General features: G+C 43.3%; 1 long non-coding RNA gene across 1 annotated transcript in view; it reads left to right on the forward strand.

The window, feature by feature from the left end:
* Positions 1-503: 503 nt before the first annotated feature.
* Positions 504-16,460, forward strand: part of LOC117801500 — a 182,900-nt gene continuing 166,943 nt past the window's right edge. The window contains exons 1-4 of the long non-coding RNA XR_004624081.1: positions 504-1,016; positions 1,802-2,026; positions 3,100-3,286; positions 4,801-4,892. This is a non-coding gene — a long non-coding RNA (uncharacterized LOC117801500). The remainder of the gene's footprint in view (positions 1,017-1,801; positions 2,027-3,099; positions 3,287-4,800; positions 4,893-16,460) is intronic.

A 16,460-nucleotide genomic window follows, 5' to 3' on the forward strand; every position in this document is an offset into this window, starting at 1 on the left:
CCCCCCCCCAGGAAAATAAGTTTAGGAAGGGTTAAACAAAGTAGGGAGGGTGCACCAGAGTGAGGCTAAAAGATAACATTTTTTATATATTTAAATGAGGAAAAGAAAAAAGTAAGTATATGTCAGCTCCAACAAGAAAAAACAAAACAGCCTTACTTTTTCCCACTGCATTACAGCTTACATCAGTAGCTAGAAAGACTATAAACATTTTTCTTTTGCATTTCTGTATGTAACACCCTTACTACAGTATTATGTAAAGTATATGTAAAAACAATAAATTGTTTATTTAAAACTAAACAGTTATAGTCCAGGGATTACTATAGAAAGTTGGTAAATGGATCCCTGGGGCCATGGAAACCAGATTTTTTTTTTTTTTTTGGTTCCCAACAGATTCATTTCCAAACCATGTGGGGGTTTATCAAGCTGGGTTTCAAGTGTCCTGATCTGTTCAGACTCCAATTAACTTGCGTTGTTATATTGGTTTTCATTCAAGCCTGTGTTGCTCATCTCCAGCGAGAAGAAAACCAACATAGGAAGTGAGGCTGAAGAAAGTGGTGGCTGGGAATTTGTTAAACACACACACACACAGCCAGCCAAACAAACCAGCAAACAAACAGAAGGGTCTCCACGAGAAAGTTAAAACATGCTAAGCTTCTTGACTCTTAGAAGCGGAATCTCCGATAACCTCACAGTGCCTGGGCTCAGGGGTTACAACAAAGGTAGACACCCACCCACCGGGTTGGACAGAGTCAGGGATCCCACATGGCAGGCCCGCTCGATGCAAACAGATTTTTACAGCATACATCCAGGATCTGGAGAGGGACTTGGGAGGGCTGGTTTTCTTTACTGCCACCCTCTTCCTTTTTTCTGCCCTGTATTTTCATTTTTTCTCATTTCTATCTCATAGAGTCAACTCTGAAGCTGTTGAAAGAGGATTTGCCCGTTGCTCCTGGCAGACACCTGGTTGTCCTTAACCACAATCAGCTTTACTTAAACCCATGGCTGGCTTCAAAAGGGTAAGCCTGAGGCGGGGGGGGGCAGTGGGGAGAAAAAGGGGAAAAAAGTGTTAAACAGCATGCAGACAGTAGGTAGGCAACTTGGAAGTTTTTACAAGGGGAGATGCTGACTCCCCAGCAGCAAGTCGTGGAAGATGTACTGTAAAAGGGACCTAGACTTGAGTGAATCGTGAGTAGTAATCATTGAATAGGACAAGTACATCTGGGGAGGTACTTTAGCAAGGCTTAAACAGTGTGGCCTCTGTGCCTTCTACAGTGTTTATTACATTTCTTTTATAGAAATCCCCAGTATATTAAAAAATTATTTTGTATGCATGCAAGCTTAGGATCTTTTCCATGCATGCGCTGATGTTTTATGATTTATAAGAAATATAAATTTTTGATGATTCAGATGACCAAGATATATTTCTCATAGATATTTGGTCTTCATTCACAGTCCCTGGCTCACAGTTCCCCAAACCCTTGAAATTTCCTAAGTGTGGAGAGGCCTAAAGGCGTCTCTTGCTATGTTAATGAGGTGACTTTCAGGGGCGCCTGGGTGGCTCCGGCAATCTGGGATCGAGCCCCGCATCAGGCTCCTCTGCTATGAGCCTGCTTCTTCCTCTCCCACTCCCCCTGCTTGTGTTCCCTCTCTCACTGGCTGTCTCTCTGTCTGTCAAATAAATAAATAAAATCTTTAAAAATGTGTATATATATAATGAGTGACTTTCAGAAAGTACCTGAGGGTGGGTTTGGTTGCCAGTGGAGCCAATTACGGGATTTCAGTCTCACACCCTTATCTCCAGGGCTGGAGTTCAAGCATCATTGGCTAATGATTTAATGAATACGGCCTGTGTAATGAAGCCTCCGTGAAAACGCGAAGGACCGGGTTTGGCGAGCTTCCGGGTTAGAGAGTTTGAGGCGCGTCCAGGAGAAGGGCCAGTGCGGAGAGCCGCAATGCAGCGTGCCCCCTGCATGTCTTCCATCTGGCTGTTTCTGAGTTATGTCGTCAACAATAAACCTGTGGCCTAGTGAGTAAAATGTTCCCTTAGTTGTTCGAGCTACTCCAGCAAATTAATCAGATCCTAGGAGGAGGTCATGGGAAGCTCGGAGCTATAGCTGTTCCGTCAGAAATACAAGCAGTGACCTGGAATTGTGACTGGTATATCCTGAGTTAGAAAGCGTTTGGGAACCTCCGACTTTGTAGCTGGTTGGTCAGAAACACAGGTTACAACCGGGGCTTTTGCTTGGTGTGGGTGGACTGTGACCTACCTTTTGGTATATAGTATCAGAATGGAGTTGAATTGTAGCACGCCGGGCCAAGTCTGGAGCCTTGCCGGGGTGGCGGTGCTCGAGAAGCCCAATTTTCGGAATCTGGTCCCGTTACATGCAAATGCTAAGATAATGGCAAGGATGGAATCCATGCTAACTGTGCTTACATACTTGGTATTGGACTAAGCATTTTACTTGCCTTATCTCAATTTATTTTCACAACGATACTACAGGAAAATGCCCTCTTAGGATGCTTATTTGTGAAATATAAAATCCCCTCACTTAGCTGATAAGAAAACTTAGGATGACTTGCTCGATGTCACATGTTAGCCAGTAAGTGGTGGCTTAGTGGGGACTCAATCCTAAGATTTCTGGTTCCAATACCATTTTCTTAATCTTTACCCAACACTGCTCTCAGAACACATCTGAAGACCTACTTTATCTGAACATCAGATTTTTCAGTTTCATGAGGAGATTGCATGATATCCTCTCCCAGTTCTGAAATGATCTGATAAATAAAGCCGTGCTAACTTAGCAGAAAAAAATGAGTGTTCCTCAGCCCTTTCCCATCAGCTTATTGAAAACCCTGACAATTCCAAGATGTGGAAGAGCAGCAGACAGCTCTAATCTTCATTAAGTGGGAGTTCAAGGTCCACAACCAGCTCTCAATCTTGGGGTTAGAACTCTGGATGTATTTGAATAAGTATATCCATGAATTCCTCATGTATCTGGTAAATCTTAGAATGTCTGCCTTGCTACCTCAAGAAAAGAACCCCTCTCTAGATTCCATATGCCAGCTACAAGCCTGGTCTTTCTTTGCCCCTTCTAACAGGAAGCTCCTCATATGAGTGGTCTCAACTTGCTACTCTTGTCTCCCATTTATTCCTCACCCTACTCCAATTGGACTTTGACTCCATACATCCAAAGAAATCTCTCTTGTCAAGATCACCCACAAGCTCCTTGATGTTCTTCATCTGGCAAGGCCTGAAAACAAATTGTAGCACCATGAGACAGAACAGGTAAGAAGAACCAGAATGTACATATCAAAACAACAAGTTATGTGCTATCTTTACTGAAACTCTTTAGCTAAATGCAAAAGGCAAATGCACATTATTAAACATACACATCCTTTAAACAAATATACATTATTTTTTTTAAAGGTTTTATTTATTTGACAGCGAGCAAGCACAAGCAGGGGGAGCAGTAGAAGGAGAGGGAGAAGCAGGCTCCTCGCTGAGCAGGGAGCCCCATGCAGAGCTCCAGTACTGTGGGATCACGACCCCAGTCAAAGGCAGACCCTCAACCATCTGAGTCACCCAGGTGCCCAGATATACAGTATTTTCCAGAAACTCATATTAACATGAAAGTTTCTTTGCCTTACTACGCTTACTACGTTAAAGAAAATGGGTAGTTTAGAATTCATTTAAACAAATGCACCCTCCAATTTCACTATTAGTATGTATTACTCTAACATTCACTGAAGTTCGATTAAATTTATTGAGGCTGCCTAAGCTAAATAAGATTCCAACATTTTGTAGCCATGAAGCTCATCTGAATTACCTTCTTTCCTCATATTCAGGCAGGAAAACAGGTTAGGAGGTTAATGATTCACCTGCCATTACACAGCTGGTCTTAGTAGACATGTGACTAGAAGCCAAGTTTCAGAGTTGAGAGCCAGAGTCCCTCAGTAATACCATGGTCCTTTGATATATTTCAAAACAGTAGATTTGACAATCAGATATGCCTTTTATAAGTCAAAAAGTGATACCAAGAGAATACTCAAAAAGGAGAAATGAGAATCTCTCCTCTCTAACTCAGCTATTCCCAACCCAGTGTTTTGGCTACTTGGGAAGTAGTCCCAGGTCACTTTTTAGATAGGTTAACTACAGTAATTGGGTTTGCAAATGTTTTACCATTTCAAAAATTAGATTAACTCAAGGTTGTACCATTAATAACTACTTTTATTCAATTGCATCCTAATAGCCTCTCATGAGTAGCTAGCAAATAAATAGGAGGTGGAGTTAAAGCTAGTATACCAGGAACTTGGCCTAACATGTAGCATGTTATAGTGATGCCTGGCCTGCCATTTGTCTTCCCCAGTGGAAATGGAATGTGCACTTGTCATTATCATCCTAATGTTCCACAAAGCAGTGGTTTATTGATGGACAAGAGGTAGCTTAGATGTTTCTTAAAAGACATTCTCATACTCCTTAGCTTTTCTTAACAGTAAGCACATTAAATATTGGCAGAGAATCCTTCTACAACAGGAAAGCGTAGAACCAAATTTTCCTAAATGCTCTTGGTTGGAGGACCAGTAAGGGGCATAGCTTTTCAACCAAGTCCCATGCATCTGGCCATGAGCCAGATGAGCCAGCTACTGGCAGATTGGACCACACTGGTAAGATGAAGAGATGCTTTCTTTAGACTGAAGAGATTAGTTGTATAAGTAACACTGAACTTTTCTTGTTCACTTGAAACATGGCACTATGCTTAAAATGGGGTTGGTATATCCTTGACCAAAATCTTGTTTTAGGTTCTGAAATTAGCAACAACAGGAAAAAGGGGAGAAAGCTACCCTCCTCCATTCCCTGAAGGCCAGAACAGCAGATGCGCCTATTTTCAGAGGTAAGTGAAATATTTGCCAAATCATTTGGCACATATCAACTCAAAATGTGCCAAATTACCTGTCAAGGCTAAACAGCCTTTTTAAAAGAAAGATAAATGTCCTTCTATACATATTTGCATGGATCCACAGTGCCATCCAGTGGCTCATTATGTTGGTCACAAGTGTGCAGGGTTCCAATTGTCTCCTAGGGTTTCTATCCAAGCTGACCAACCTTGCCTTGGCATTGGTTCCTTTGCTACCCAGAGACTTTGGGGCTTGGTAAGGGGCAATGGATGCATTTAAAATGAGCTGGGTTGGAGGAGAGTTGCTCTCAGGTTTGGATAGCATCTCCATGGTGTCCTGATTGGGAGTTGCCTATAGGATTTTCCAAGCACCAAATGCCCGTGTACCTTCTTCGATTGAATCTGCACCAAGAAACCTACTCAACACCCTCAGATCTTTGTGTTTAGTCCATTGCCTTGCTGACCTTAAGGGGCCTGGGCCAGCCAGAGTATGGCAACCTATTCCATTATAGTTGGGCTTGGTAAACAGTCTTAAGTTAAGCTTTTAATTATCCAATTTTTCTTTTAAAATGCCTTTTTTAAAAGGTTGAATTTCTCTTTAAAAAGAATACAAGGAATTCTGGGCCATAGAGGTTGATGAAAAGTAGATGAAGAGGAAGGAAGGTAGCAAGTAAAGGAGGGAGGAACAGCAAAGGGAGAGAGGAGACAGACTTGATTATCTTCTGTTCAGACAACTCAAGCGTCACACTGACACTACCTCTTCTAACATCAGTTTCCAGAAACTCGAGAGCAAAGAGGGATTTTGAAGAACAGTAGATCACATGGTGATAGCAGCATCTGTATATTGCCATAAAAAGACAGATTGCTTTTTAGGTAGTAGCTGTGCCATGACAAGCATGGAGCGGGACCAATCAAGTAACAGAACTGCTTCACACACACCCTCCAGGTTGGCTGTGAAGAGGTCAGAGCTCTTACTGAAGAAGCAAGAATCTGAGTGGGAATTGTTGATCAATACAAATAGGAATAGGAATCTTCAGTGATAAATGGAAGGACTTTCCCATTTGTGTTGTGGAAATGGGAGATTCCAGGTTGCCTAGCTCTGGTGTCCCTGGTGCCCATGGTGACATATTTAGACTGACTCATTTGAACTTTGAATCCTTGTAGTGGGAAAATCATGGTTTTCTGTAATGTTGCATTTGAGCTAGAAAAGGCCTCTTTTAAAAAGTTGAATACAGTTTCTGATCAAAGACTTGGGAGAATGATATTATGAATGTTTTCTGAGGAGCAGAACCTCAGTTGGGAAGAGACATGGGAAAATTTTTTAGAGGAGGTGTGATTAGGCTACTGGCTGCCAGGAATAGCTTGGGTGGCAGGTTGCAAATGATTCCATATTGGAAGAAGTTTTCCTGAAGCATCAGCCGTAGGAGAGAATGATTCTGGTTAGCAGAGATTAAGGAGAGGGTCCTTAAAGTGACAAGGGAGACCTTGTATTCTACTTTAGTCTTTGGACCTACCTAGACACATAAAGATTCCTTGATTACAAATGACAACTATCACTCTAACCAGCTCAAACTAAACAAAAACAGAAACCAGAAAGACCATTCATGGTTGATAGATGTCATCTGGCAAGCACAGACACCTGTGGGCATAAAGCGAAGCCCAGCTGGTCTTCATGGGGCCTGAAGCTTGGGATCCAAGAGTCAGGAACTGAGGTCCTGAGGTCTCTCTCCCTGTCTTTCTCAATCAGTATAAATTTATGGAAATGTGTGAATCAAACATAAGAGTTCCATTCCTGTAGAATCTGGTGTTGTAGATTGTCTATATTCCTTCCACCCCTCTATACCTCACTGCTATCTGTTCTATTCTAAACAAATGAACTTCCCTGGTTTACTCTTAATCTCAGCTCCCCTCTAACTTCTGCAGGAATGGACTTTGGCTTGCTGTGTTACAGAATCTGCTTCTGATTGCTTACGACCTTTCAGTTTGTAGAGTGTACCAAATAAAACCTCACAATTAGCCATTTCATGGATTGGCTGGCTTTGGGTTGGGGATCATCCCTGATCCAGGTTATGGGGTACAAATGTGGTAACCCAGGGTGATCTCTTGGTCATTAATGGGTACACTTATTAATGGGATCATTAACAGACAAAGTTCTTAGAAAAATGGACTGTTGTTGAGGGGGAGAAACCCCAAAATATATCTATGAGTAGATGACCTATTTTATTTCTCTGCGTTTATACAAACTTAATTGTTAAACTGTAGATTATGTCCCTGATTAAATCTTCCTTTGATATCACCAATTTCAAGATGATAGGATCAATTTCTGCCAAAATTTCTATCATTTTCACGTCACTAGCCCAGTCTTTGTTGGTCAAAATCGGGAGTTAAGTAGAAATTTTCCTTGTTGCTGCCTCTAACTTCTAAACTATGAAATTATCTACAAGACAAGGGAACAATTGACCAGGTAGGTCCTCTGCTTTTAGCAGAATGATACTGTTCACATCTGTGCAGCTAGAGTAAGAAGGATTTGAGCCATCTTCAGCACGTGGCAAATTAGAGGAAAACATCATCCATATTGTAGTCTGAGATTTTAGGAGTCTGTGCCTAGTTTTGAGGTTATGGCAATGGTATGTGACAATAAAGCTATTACTTCGGTTTCTCCTTCCTCTTATTCTGTGGGAAATGTTCTTTGGGCTAAAATTGAGTAAGCATCAATTTTTCGTGGAGAACTAGGCAGAAGGTCCAATGATGTGTTCAGCCTTTAGATTCCATACTTAGGAGCAGCCTCTGTAAACATCAGTAGTGTGCACACCTTCTTGGCTATATGAAGGCTGAACTAGGTCATTCTGAAATGAAAGTAGACAATATTTAGGAAGTAGAATCACGGACAACTGCCAGCAAACTCTTCAATATTAGGGATCTTCTATTTTAAATTCACAAATACAGTCGCACAGACATCCACCACGACAATCAACTTGTCACATTGGTACAGCTGTTGGACATCTGTCTGATTCCTGGCAGGATAATTTTCTTCATCAGATTTGTCAGAATGGGAAATGATCTGTTCCTGGTGACAGCAGAACCTGCCTTTGCATGGAAAAGTATAGGGTCACCAGAAGACCACTAGTAATTTGGGCAAGTTTAGGACCTTGGAAACAAATTATTTGTCCTGCTGGTGCTTTCATTCTTGATCAGGCAAGTCTCCAGAGGACTGAATTGAGAAGCCTTTCCTATAAAATATGTGCTTCAGAATACCTGTTTGTACTCTAAAGGATAGAACTTATTTTGCTTATAATTTTATCAGCCATAACCAATTAGAATTTAAAAAGAGCTTTACAAATAGCTCCTACGTGAACGATCTCATTGAGTCTCCACACTAACCCGTGAGATAGTTAGAGCGCTTCTTATTGCCGCGATTGAGTATATGAAGATCCTGAAATGCTTGAGAAATTAAATGACTTTCTCAAAGTCCTATGCCTTGTTAGTAGGCAAGGTGATTAGAACTTCTTCCAGGTGTTCTGACTCCTTACCCAACTCTTCACCCCAGTATTTCATTTTCTCTCACATTGAGCAAATCTCCTCTAATAGTTCCTCTTGATCCAAATGGCTGCTCCAGCTCCTCCCTTCTCATTTGCTTCTCAGCCATAAAAGCAAGATAAATCTGTTTACTTTACATAGGTTAAAATTTAGCCACTTGGCCACATGCAGCATTTAGGTAACCTGTAAAGTGTACCTTTTTGTGTGTGTGTGTGTGCGTGGACAATCCTGTGCCCTGCTAAAATTCAGGGGGAGTCTATTAGAAGAAGAAATGATTAAATTTGAGGGAAACATGAGGAGTCTGCTACATAGTATCCAGAGAGAATGCCAGCCAAAAATGGCCCCATGGTGAGTCTCACCTGGTGTGATAGAATTTTAAGAGTAATGTTTTCTGGGTTTGATATGGGGTCTTCTAAATGACCCCCAGAAAGCCACCAGGCAGTTCCTTTCCTGAACCACTCAGTTTTCAAAGAATTATAGTATACAGTCGTATAGCACTTTGGAATTTATGAAATTATATCCCAACTGTTCCATAAACATTTAAGTGAAGTGCATGATTTGATTTTAATACAGACTGAACAGGCTCACATTACAGTGGGAGGGGCAGGGCCATGTAAGACGTGGACGTTGTGCCCCATCCATTTCAGAACAAAATCAAGAGTTTTCGTTCTCTAATTTTTTTTCATACCTCTGATCTCCTGTTCCCCCAAAACACTGGAGTTTGAAACTCTTGCTGTTGGACCTCACTGGGAAACAAAGGTACATCACAGGACCTTCAACATTGTTCTGATGGTAGGGCAGTTTTGAAAGAGCAATCCAGTAGGCCGACAGAGAAAGCCTAATGAATGATGAAGGGCCAAGAGAGGTGGAAGCCGAGGAAACAATCTATTTCATGGAAGAACTGAGCACAAGGAGGCAAGTGCACAGCTCATGATGGTGGGTGACATAACGTGTTTTTTCCCCCCTGGGCTGCTTTCACCTTTCTGTGGCATTTTTGTTTCTCTCAGGTCACTTAAATTTACTCTCCCTTTTATTGTGATTGTCTTTTCAGTGGATTTTGAATAATCTGACCTTGCATCTTTTAAGTAGGTCTATACTGGAACCCCTTTCGTGGCAACTTTGTGCGTGTACACGTATATAAAAAAAAAATCTTACAGCATGTCCTCTGGATTTGTTCAGAGTTAAGAATACTGTGTTCCTTTTGGGGGGAGTTTCTTGGGCAGCCCTGGTGACCAAGCAAAGGAGCAGTGGGTGAGAAGAAATTCCTCCTGCTTCATTGCCAGGAGCCCTAGCCCGCCATTTCACAAAGCCTTGCCTTTCTCACTCAGCAGAGTAAAGCAACAGCCCCCCAGGGCAATCTTGTAATTATACACAGCTCTGCTCTTACAAGGCGGTATGCAGATTGAGATCATTTATCAACTCTTCACTTACCTAGGATGATTATTTTAAATACAGTAAAATTTGCTACCAAAAAAAAAAAAAATTGTTCCTCCACTGAATTCATTTGGTCTGAGTACGGTTATATCTGAGTATACAGCTCAGCGTCCAGACAGAAATAAATGCTTTTCACCAGCCCTTTCTTATTCCAGAGCATAGATATAATTTGTTTCTAGTGTGTTGCCATCAGTGAACCACCCTTGGTCATTGTTTTAGCTCTGGAATGCTTTAGAACCTCCTGTCTCATGAGTTTCACATGTGCTGGAAAGCCCTTTGCTCCATCTTTCTCCATTAACAATGATGCTAGCAAGAAAGCCTCTTTATAGGACCATAGAGATCACATGCTTGAAGATCATGTATCCCAGATCATCAGATTACATGCATTCCAGGTCAGGTGGGCTGGGAGTGAAGGCCCCCTCCTCCCAGGCTTAGAAACCAGGTCCCCCCATGGCTACTGGCCTCCATTGTGGCCTTTTCTTATAGAATGACACAAGGTGATGTGTTATTGTCAGGGATCTTGGGGTATCTGACTTTCTCTGGACTTCTGGTTCCCCATTTTATAGTTCAGCTTGCCATACTGTCCCAACCCCAGGAACAGGCCTCTAGCTTTGGGTTTCTCCTTAGTTTTGAGAGTTTTTCTCTTTAGTCCCTGGTCCCCTGTAAGATAGGACCACACTGAAACCTTCCCTTGTTAGAAAACCAGGATGCTGTGGTCTTCCTGCCAGTGTTCCAGGGCTGGAGTCCTCCCATTCAATCGCAGATGCCCAGAGAACCGGGGCCTGGTCTTTGGGTACTGAACCTAAGTTGCCATAAGAAGGACAATAGTTGATGTTTGCTGAATGTACGTACGAGACCCTATGCTAAGATTTGTTTTGCTGGTGACATAGGGTCCTACATGTATTGGTTTTCATCTTCACTTACCGTAAACATAAGTAATACTGTGGTCAAGTGGTATCCCCTGTGCATTTAACTTAGGCTAATTCAAGAATGCATGTTCTCTCAAAAACTAAGATAAGCCCTTATCCATCCATAATTCTTATATATTGTTTACTCTATGTATTTTTATGTACTCTCTGTATTATATATTTATAAACACATATTTGGTTATATTAAAAACCGTAGGCCTAGGGCCAACTATTGCTAAACAACTCCCGAATTTCTAGGCAGCCTTTTTGGACTATCTACTCAGCTATGTCAAGGTCCCATGCCACTTAGCCTGGTCCACCAGGAGAATGTCCCCAAGTTCTTGCTCACACATTTTCATACCAAATCCATAGCATGATGTGTGATGGATGTGTGATGCCCGAGGCACTAGATGACCACATGCTAGCAAGAGCATCATCTTATTTGATCCACTGAGTAAAGCGGTGGAAGATCCTTACATCACTTAGTTGAGGCACCACTTTTTTTTTTAAAGATTTTATTTATTTATTCGATAGAGATAGAGAAAGCCAGCGAGAGAGGGAATACAAGCAGGGGGAGTGGGAGAGGAAGAAGCAGGCTCATAGTGGAGGAGCCTGATGCGGGGCTCAATCCCACAACGCCGGGATCACGCCCTGAGCCGAAGGCAGGCGCTTAACTGCTGTGCCACCCAGGCGCCCCATGAGGCACCACCTTTTTAAGTGGCTCTGAACAGAGGGAAATGGTCAGCATTTTGCAGCTAACTATAAAGAGGCACCATCTGAATGCTTTACTGGGAGATCCAGAATATTAATGACTCCTATCTTTTCTGTTCTGAGTTTGAGCTAATCACCTAACCCTTCTGGGACTCCTTTCCGCTCCTGTGTACTGAGGTGGTTGAACCAGATGATCTTTCTTGTCCCTTCCAGAGCTAACACCTTGTAGTTCTTTCCACAAAAAAAGATTTTTTTCCACTAGGCATCCAGCTCCCGCCATTGCCCTAAGTCAGGCCCAGGGCTTTCTAGAGAGCTTTAGTGCACAACTTGATGGGAAGTTTTCCGGTCATCGCTGGTGGTTCTTCCACCACATCCTGAAGTCATTACCTGCTGTGTTCCCGGTGACATCAGGGGTCTTCCACACTGTAGGGGACCCTATCTGGCATGCAGGCTATGGTGGGTGTCACTGGAGAAAATGACCTCTTTCCTGTCAAGGGGACCTGGCATGTGTCTTCATATATTTTGATTCATTTATTTCACATCTCTTTGCATAAATCCAGAAGTGAGAAAGAGGGAGGGAGAGAGGGAGGAAGGCAGACCACAGAAAGATTAAATGTTATAGAAGGTCAGTTTGAGTTTGCTTCTGGGTATAAGAGAGCTTCACAATGGAAAGATTATGAATCAGGTGTCAAGCATTTCATCTGGAAAAAACTCCGACTATTTAAGGCCAGGCACCCCACACAGAGAGCTCTTGAATCTGGGCTTCCTCTTCTGTAACTCACACCCGGGTAACGTGGGTGAGTCTGAAGACAAAACTCGATAGGACCATTTACTTGCTGTCTGCATCCAAGCTGCTCTGGGACCAGATGTTTTCTGACTTCTCTGAACTAACACATTTCATCAAACTGACTTGATGTGCTGCTCTGCCCAGCCGTTAGCAGACCATCTCCCGGGACTGCCTAAAAGCAGATTACCCTCGTGCTCCTTTTGAATTTGCATCCAGATGAAATCCAGTTCAAGGAAACAGCAGGGCAGCCTTAAAAGGGAAAAGCAAAGAGATTTTACCAGACAGCAACCAGCTCCATGAGGCACAACGAAGGAGGAGAAGAGGGAATTGGCCACTGCTTTGGCTGACACGAAGGGACTCCTCAGGACCAAGAGGCCAGCCAGCCACCTGCTGCGCACAGCTGCCAGTCCCCCTGGCATCTCCCCCTGGGGTCTCTCTGGATGCTTCCCTCCTTCCCCAAACTCGAGGAGGCTAGAAATCCTTTCTCTTTCTCCCTGCTCCCATTCTCTTAGGGCCCTGCCTGCTGGTAGACTCGAGGAGTTAGAACATCCCCTCTGGACTGAAAGTTCCTGGAGAGCAGGGATTACTTGGGAATCCCTGGGTAACTTCTAACTGAATATCAGTTAATAGAGATACATGTAATTGAAAAAAATGTAACTACATATTAATATAATCCATATATATACATATATATATTTGTGTATATATGTATATCTTGCCTCGTGCCTGGAACACAGCAAGGACTTGATCACTCTTTGGTAAAACAAAGATTGGAGGGGTAACTGAGATGTGCACTCAGTCAGTTTCTAATCTCCTTGCTGTTCTCTCATATTCTGTGCTTTTTTTTTTTTCCTGAAAGGGATAATTTACTGAAAAGGAAAAAAGAATCCTAAAATAAAGGGTGCATGACTTCTGTCTCANATATATATATATATATATATCTTGCCTCGTGCCTGGAACACAGCAAGGACTTGATCACTCTTTGGTAAAACAAAGAATGGAGGGGTAAGTGAGATGTGCACTCAGTCAGTTTCTAATCTCCTTGCTGTTCTCTCATATTCTGTGCTTTTTTTCTTTCCTGAAAGGGATAATTTACTGAAAAGGAAAAAAGAATCCTAAAATAAAGGGTGCATGACTTCTGTCTCGTCCGCTCAGTCTGCTGTAACAAAGTACCCTTGGCTGGGTAGCTTCGGCACAGACAGTGGCTTTCTCGCAGTTCCAGGGGCTGGTAGCCCAAGATCAGGGTGCCAGCATGGTTGCGTGGTGGTGAGGGCCCTCTTCCTGACTTAGAGAAGGCCACCTTGGAGCACGGGCCCTGCGCTCGCTGCCTTCAAAGGAAGAGAGAGAGCTTGAATCTTTTCTTAGAAGGTGCACTAATCCCATCACGGGGGCCCACCCTCATGACTTCTCAACCTGATCACCTCCCAAAGGCCCCATCTCCAAATACCATCACATTGGCAGTTAGGACTTCAATATCTGAATCTGGGGGAGAAACAGACACTCTTTCTGAACAACTTCTCAGCCTCTGCCAAATTTGGTGGTAGCCTCACTGCCACTTTCCAGCTGCTGCTCCACTTTTGCTCATCTCTAGCGTTTGAGGAGTGCAAATCGAACCCACAGGGAGGGGCAGCGTGCTCTGTGCAGCAATTACCTTCTTGAGAGTGTCTCTCCACTGGCAGATTAGAAGTTCAAAAAGACGCCACTCATTGCTGCCCTGAATAGATTTGTGGCAGCTGATAAGGCAAGGCAGCTCTGGGGTCTGCAGCTGGAGGCTGGTTAGGGAAGGGCTGGGAGCTGCTCCTGGTTCCCCAGCATCCCTGGACACACAATCTGGTGGATTATTGACAACGCCGAGTGATGTGGATGGCATTTATTAGTTTTCAATAGCTACTATAAAATGAACTTCATGCCATCTGCAAAATTAGGATTCAGAAGCAGCTCTGGATATTAAAATATTTGTGGCTGTTCCTGCTATTATATAAAATTTTACATTTTATTGGCTCCCCATGGGACTAGGAGTATAAATTAAGATACATATTTAGAAGGCAGTAAATAAACTTAGGAAAGCAGCAGTACAATTAATGAATGGACAGAAAACTGCATATGGGAGGAGAAATAGTTTTTCTACATAGTCAGGAGCTAAATGGGGTTTAAACGTTCTGTCACTACCATTTAAGACAGTGATAGCAAAAATAATACACTGACATTTATAAGAAAGTTTTTTAGCCAAATGGATAAACAACTCTATAACAGATCCCGCAAGTGATAGACTTCTCCCATCCGGTTGGGCTATAGGACTTGTATCCTATAGTATTCTCTCCAAGAGAGCAACTGTTTTCATCAAAAGAATTCCAAACAAGCCACTCTAAGCCCTTGCTCTAATGCCACCCAATTTTTTAGCATCATTACTACATGTGTCACTTTCTGTTTACCCCCCATTCCTGCTGAAGACCCAATCACAGCATGATTCAAAGATGCAGTAGTAAACCAGGGCAATCATTCTCTCTACAAAATCCCTATGCAGGTGGGTTGGACTCATAGCCATGTCCTGGACATTCACCTCTTGAATCAGTGGTGCTCACTCTGGTAGTGGCCCTAGGGCAAGACCGCAGGTAAAACGACAAGTCCCTGGCTCTGGTAAGATTTTGAGGAAACTACAGTTCTTGCATGTGTCTGGAAAGTTCCCTCCCACATTCTTCCTTCTTCGTGCCCTCAGAGGGAATACACGGAAAAGATGTCTGTCCTCTTTTCCAGCAAGGAACTGCTGTGTCAACCTGTGTTTATTTATGAAGCCTATGACCAGGTCTGATGCCTCAGAGCGAGGGGATGGTCGAGCCTGCCTTCGTGGGTCAGCAGTCTGGGCCCCACCCCCACCAGGTCAGCCCTCGAAACAGAGTCTGGGAGTTGGACCTGCATGGGGAGAGCAGGCAGTGGGTTACGGAGATGAACACTTTCCCGTTGAGGCCACCACTGAGGCTCCCTCTCCCAAATCTGCTCTTTGCTTCCCCTGTGCTTTCACATCAGTCAAGCCTGGCCTGGGGACACAGGGCTCTCTGGATGAGTCTTTGAAATGCTGCTTGTACTAATGGCGGTCAGAGCCTTAGGAGGCCATTCCCTGAAGTATCACTGAACTGAAACATAATCCAAAAGATAGAAAAGGCTTTGGCCTACTGCGTTATATTAGAACAAAAATAATCATGGTAATAGCTTGCTTTCTCCTTGATACCTTTCTTTCAGTAATATCAAGCAATTTGTACGCAAGTAATTAAGAAAACTCTCCTTTGTGGTAAGTTGCTAATTTAGCTCCCATTTTAAGGAGAGACAGAAAGAGGCTTAATGATTTTCCCCAGGGGAGAGCCAGAGTAGGTAGCAGCAACATTGGGTATGCAGTGATTTGTGGCGTAAGATCTCTCCCTGTTCGTCTCTAATCCCCAATATTGGGCTCACAAAATTGCTTCGGAGCAGAGTTGGTCTTCAGTCTCTTGGGTGGTGTTGCTGTGTTCTATTGAAGAGCTGCCTGGTTCTGCTGGGGAGGCAGCTGCATTTCATAGCTGTTGGTGAATATTTTTGTACTCTCCTTTCATCACACGATGTATATCATTCCCCTCGCTGGCATTTCCAATCACCGAGAGCAGCAGAGCCATGGAATGAATTGGAGCACTGTAATTTTTCCCCCTCATTGATTTGGGGGGAGGGAGTGAGGGGGTAGGGAGGGGAATGGCTAAGGTGGGATGGTCTTTCAAATCTCCCTCACAGCACGATCCTGTTTCTTATATTCCAGCTCCTACTCCATTGGCCTGCCTTCCGCCAGTCTCCTTAGCTGGTCCAGGCTACTTCTCCCCTCTGAAAGCCGGGGTCATCTGAGACCCGGGGGGTACCATGAACGTGAGTAGCCAGGGTGCAGGGTCCCAGACTCAGCCGGCCTGTGCTCTTGCCCCTTCCTGCTCCTGAGCTAGGTTGTTGGTCTGAAAGAAGTTGGGGGTGGGGAGTAGGGAGGGTCATTCAGTATTAGAGATGGCACTGTTCCATGGTACTGGTCGTTATTTGTAATTAGCCTTTTCATGCTGAAATGCTGTGTATGGATGGCACTGTTGCTGCTGCAAGATATGTCATTAAATTTCTATCTCGTTCACATGAAATTTAAGCTGACAAAGGGGAAAAGACTAGATTGCTTTTAAATGCGTTTTT

This window comes from Ailuropoda melanoleuca, chromosome 3, assembly GCF_002007445.2.
Source record: "Ailuropoda melanoleuca isolate Jingjing chromosome 3, ASM200744v2, whole genome shotgun sequence".
NCBI lineage: Eukaryota > Metazoa > Chordata > Mammalia > Carnivora > Ursidae > Ailuropoda > Ailuropoda melanoleuca.